Source organism: Helianthus annuus, chromosome 9, assembly GCF_002127325.2.
Source record: "Helianthus annuus cultivar XRQ/B chromosome 9, HanXRQr2.0-SUNRISE, whole genome shotgun sequence".
NCBI lineage: Eukaryota > Viridiplantae > Streptophyta > Magnoliopsida > Asterales > Asteraceae > Helianthus > Helianthus annuus.
This window is the reverse complement of record NC_035441.2, coordinates 138,530,483-138,536,482: the sequence shown is the minus strand read 5'-3', so window position 1 is coordinate 138,536,482 and position 6,000 is coordinate 138,530,483.

Below are 6,000 nucleotides of genomic sequence, written 5' to 3'. Positions count from 1 at the left end.
TCATAACTAGCACCAGGCAGATACTGCCTCTAAGGCCTGTATGAGCCCGAGATAGTTTACTACACTAATAGTGAGTGTGGAGATACAAGGGTTGTAGAACTGCGTCTCTAGGAATAAGTTACAGTTACAGGATGCGCCTAAAACGTACTCAAAGCACAAAATTTAGCACTTTAACTAAAAATTCAGCTTCTAGCTAACTAATAAAGTGCCAAAACATGAGAAAAATATTACTAGACACTTTCCAAAGTGTCGGGAAAAAGTTGTGTCACTAAAATTGATAATAACGACACTTTAAAGCTTTGTTAAGCGCTTTAACGGATTACTATCCAAGCGAACAACCGGACTATACCCGGAACATAAAAATATTGCCATATACATTGATTATCTTTTTCTGAGCCAGTTAGGGTCCCTGAATACCCTAACACCCACTGTAATGCACAACACACTAGTAACCGGGTTAATCCCTAAACTAACTAAACTAACCTAACTAATGTCCTAACTACATGGTTGGAATTGAACCAAGACCCCCCCCCCCCTCTCTAACCGAACCGTCCCCTAGGGGACACCCTTGTACTAATTGTGATTTAAATAATCAAGTGTGTCTAGTATCTAATAGACACTTAATCCATTGGATCATAATCCTAAACTTTGCCTATAAGAACAACACATAATCCATCATTCTTTCCATCACATAAACTCACCACAAAACACTCTCTCTCTCTCTCTCTCAAGAGCTCTCGGCCGAACACCCACATAGCCATCCATCCATCTTTCGATCTTGAACATCCAATACCAAGTTCATACAAGTGCTAAGGATCACGTACGAGGAGGCTTGGTGCATTCGGAAAGCGAAGGACCTCACCCTATTGCTTTTATCCACTCATTTTGCGTCTAGAATCTTCCCTAGCCTCGAGCTAGTAGTAAGTTACTATAATCACACTCTCGATCTATTTTAAAGTGATTAAAACGGAATATGACGGTTAAAACTCGTGGACATACAAAATGATGCGTAAAAGTCTACTAAAAATACTAAAAGTGATGGTTAAAAGCTAGATTGTTGTGTAAATCATGTAGGATTTGTTTTGTGTTGTTATTTGGGCCCGATCTATGTTGTGGTAGCTCGGATCATCGTTTAACCCGGATTGGTCATGATCATGGATCATGACATAGAGCTTGTTTAAGTGTAACAAGGGTTAAGTGATGAAACTCTACCACACACGAAACATGAACTTGTGTAAAAGCGACTTTACTTATGAAATGGTGTTTAAAACTAGTAGATCTACGGATCTACAAGCGGTATTTTCAAAGAACCGAGTGTCAAAGAAATCATATTTTTCTAAAGCCGGATCTTACATGATCAAGAATGATTTTTAAACACACAAGTGTGTAAACACTTGTGTAACACTAAGTTTCAACAAAGAACTAGTTTTGTCAATTTTTACAAGAAGTTGTAAAGACGAAATTTCTTTAAAAGCGAGGCTTTTACGAAACCGGAATGATTTATATAAAGATCCACTCAAAGTGATGAGATTTACTTCATATTTTTGGATAACACTTAGAAATATTTTCATTACAAGTGTTAGAAATACATTTTGACATGTTTTCAAATTACAGATTTCGCCACGACTTTATTTACAAAATATCGGAGGTAGGATTTCACAAAATAAAACTTGGTAAATATATATTTAGTATATATTTTTCATAACGTCATTTGTTATGTGTTTATGATTATTTTGTGGAATATACAAATATTATTTTTAGGGTAAAAATAATATTATCGTGTTAACGACTCCAAAATAATACAAACGCCTTCGCAATAATTAGTTAAGTTACACCGGTAATTATTATTACCACTCGATCTTTAAAACGTAACTTACGCAATTAAGGAAATATTTATGAACGCGTACTTTTGTCAAGGTATTATTTTGGGAAAATTACATGTATTAAAATATAATATTTTTGGGAAGAATATTTATATTTTGGAATAAGAAGTAAGATACATATTAAGTGAGACTTAATAATATATTCCGAAGTATACCGACGCACACGTATTAAATCCCCCATCCTTGGGAAGGAAAATAATTACCAAGCATATACAGAATGTAAACACGAAATAGTTGTCTAACTATTTCCCATAATTACAGAAAACGTACTCGATGTTTGCAAACCCTTGCAAGTTATGTACTTTAGCCCTAACTCAGTTAATTTTTGTGGTTAAATCTGACCAAATGGACCCCATATGAGGGTATTTTTGTGGTTAAATCTGACCAAATAGACCGCACATCAGAGTAAAATGACCAAAATACCCTCATGTAGGGTCCGTTTGGTCAGATTTAACCACAAAAATTAACTGAGTTAGGGCTAAAGGACGTAACTTGCAAAGGTTTGCAAACATCGAGTACGTTTTGTGTAATTATTAAAGATAAAGGACACAGTTTACAATAAGCGACATACATATATGACGATTTTTGTAATTTACTCTTTTTCTTTTTTTACTTTTGACTTTTCTTTATTATATAGATATTATTATAAATAATTCTATTTGTTATTTTGTAATATTTTCTTATGATAATCATTTTGATGATATTATGTTTTCCGCTTTGAACTTTAGTCGAACATGTCTAATATAATTGATATTTTTCTTTATTGTGAGGAACGAAAACAATATCGTTTGAACATATGTATCGATATCATATTAGCTTTTAAACTTCTTTGAAAATGGAGTTGTATTCGCAAAGTTCGTAGTAATTTATAGTATTTTTTTTAACTTGGTAAAGTAACGAGATTGTAAGAAAGTACCGCATCGCACGAAAAGTTGTTTTTTCGCTAGGAAGCGCCGGTTTATTTTTAACTCTAGCTTTTATTAAAACTTTAACTTCAAAAAAGAGAGTGTCATAAAACTTTACATAGACATTTTAATAGTGTTGTTTTTAATGACGCTAAAAAGTTGACACACAAAAAGAGTGTCATAAATTTATTGGATTTTGTAAATCATGACATTTTTTTCTTGACATACGTTTTCGAATGTCATAAAATGAGTGTGTGTCATTGTTCGCGTGTCAAGATAGATCTTGTTTTTCTTTATGACGTTAAAAAGATGACACACAAAAAAGAGTGTCATTAATTTATTGAATTTTGTAAACCATGACATTTTTTTCTTGACACACACTTTCGAATGTCATAAATGAGTGCGTGTCATTGTTCGCGTGTCAAGATAGGTGCATTTTCTAGTAGTGTGGGCGCTTAGGAGGCAAAAGTGAAATGTCACTAATTTTAATGTTATTTACATTTTTTGTGAAAATAACGTTAAAAGCGGGGATGGTTAATCATGCATCATGTGGTGGCGTTGATAGCTGAAAGACAAGGGGGTACATGCACTAATTGGCATTTGTCTCAATTGCCGAGTGTTGTGTGTCTTATGTCTAAGGTTTGATGCAAAACAACTATCGAACCAGGGGTCTCACTGTCACTGGAAGCAGACTCTCTATTCCTACAGGGTAGAGGTAAGACTGTCTACATCTTACCCTCTTGAGACTCTATCTTAGCTTTACTATTAGGGGAATTTAGTAAGTATGATGATTAGTAATTGTTAAATTATAATGCGTTACACCCATTTGGATGCATGAAAGAAGTTTAATAAATAAAATATTTTTCTGTAGTTAAATTGAAGGTGGTTCTGCAAATTTGATCGAAATCGAATGAAAACATACCTAGAAACATATAACAAACTGATTCAGAATCGATTTAGAATCCGCATACCATATTCAGAATCGATTTAGAATCCGCATATCATATTCATTTGTGAAGATATTAAATAAGAATGTTGACATGTGTGTCTTCACTAATGAATGCGCTCAAGTTATGATAACATAGGAGTAGTATATGCATCATTGAATGTACAAAAAGAAGCTCATAAATGATAATATACGTATAGCGTATGTATTAGTGAATATGCTTTATACCATTCTAGAAGATGTGTTTAGAATCTACCGACGTATAGCAGTAATATATAAGATCCTAAAAGTGTATTATACTCCAAAGTTAAAATTAGAATCTATGGGTAATGTACACACTAGTAAATACACTAAAAATATGTGTTTATGGTTTACTTTGAAACTTTGAAACCGTCCAAATTGATCATCGGTTTGCTTTACGGTCAATAAAAAAAGAGTTGGTCACTCGGTTTATAAATTTTCAAATTGTACCGAATGGTTTGGTTTAAAACAATAATTTACAAGTTACTAAGCAAATTGATATGGAGGCATAGGTTCTCCAGTGGGGACCCAAGTTCAATCCGCACTTGGGTTCTCCTAGCCTCCTTTGCAGAGGTGTCAGATTCTATCCTGAGCTCACCCGGGTTTTCGTCCAACCGTGTGTTACGCCAGAGAGTGTTCATCTCTTGTGGTGGCACAACGGCTGTCAAGTGGCAGTCGGCGGTATGGTTTCCCGGGGGAATGCCCAAGCTAAACTCTGAAGACAGCGTGGGCTGGTCAGAGTATGTAAGATTAAATATATTATGTATTAATATTTAATCTATAGCCATTATAATCATTTATATAATATAGATCAAAATATATAATAACCTATTAAGATAATTAGTTGGTAATTGTTGATGGACCATACTACCCTTATTAATTAATTAGGTTTCCTCCTGGGTGCTTATATAAGGAGACTTATGGGGAGGTTAAGGGGTTAGACAGTTACACAATTAGAGATACCCCATAAGCATAACATCATCACGTTCGACCTCCTTCTCCTACGGCCGATACCCTTTTCGGTTTTCTTAGTCACCATCATCAGTCAGCACCCTAAGGAGGAACCAGATCACCTTGACAAAGATGTCAAACTCCATGTCGTCTTCTCTCACTGGATTCTCCACTGCACTGTCTGCGGTGACAGGTATGTTTTCATGTTTTCCATCATGTTTAAACAAAACTGATCCAACATGTGGTATCAGAGCATATGTTGATTAGTCAGTTCTGTTTTCGTATCCATAATTCTGGGATTGAAACTTGGAAAACGGAATTTTGAAAGCCTCATTTAATTCACAGCCAGTTTCGAGTCGGTCATGTCCACTCGAGATCACTGTTTTCGGAAAAAGGTAATTATATGTTCACTCAAATTCAACTGGGTTATGTTTTAACCGAAATCTGTTTAGAAAAACTATTAAAATTCAGGTTTCGGGTTCCAGAATTTATGTTTTATGTTTTTTAGGGTTCATCATGTTCTTAGGAAAATTCGAAAATTCTATTATGTTTTGGAATGTTTAAGGATTAATGAGTGTTTTTTCCATGTTTGATCCAATTTTATCTTTTAAGTTTATTCGAAAACTGTTAAAAGATATACAGTTATAATTTTTAGAAATATTTTGATAAAATTGGATCATCTTAACACAAGAAATCATATCTCATAATCCCTTAGATTTCAAATTTTCAGTTATGCTTTCACATTCACAGCTGTTAACAGGAAGCTTTGAGATCATCAGATTACGACTCGAGACCATCAGTCTCGACTCGAGACCATAAGGTCTCGACTCGAAATCATCAGGTCCTTAAACCTTCACAACTCGAGACCAACAGATCTCGACTCGAGACCATAAGGCCTCGACTCGAAATCATAAGGGCTCAAAAGTCTACAACTCGAGACATAAGGTCTCGACTCGAGACATAAGGTCTCGACTGGAGACCATAACGTCATAACTCGAGATCATAAGGTTGCGACTCGAGACCGTGGTTGCGACTCGAGACCTCATCATGACTCGAGATCTCAAAAGATATAGTAGTCGAGACCATAGTTCCGACTCGAGACAACAAGGTTACGACTCGAGACCTCATAACTGACTCGAGATCTCATAACTCAGTCGAGACTTGACTCGAAACCAAATTATTTTAGGCTGTTTAATGTGAACTAAGATTTAGCTCGGGGCTCCGCCCCGAACCCCGTGCGATCCGCGCTAACGGGTGGTTTGCTATTAAATGTGGAGGCCCAGTTCAAAGGGAC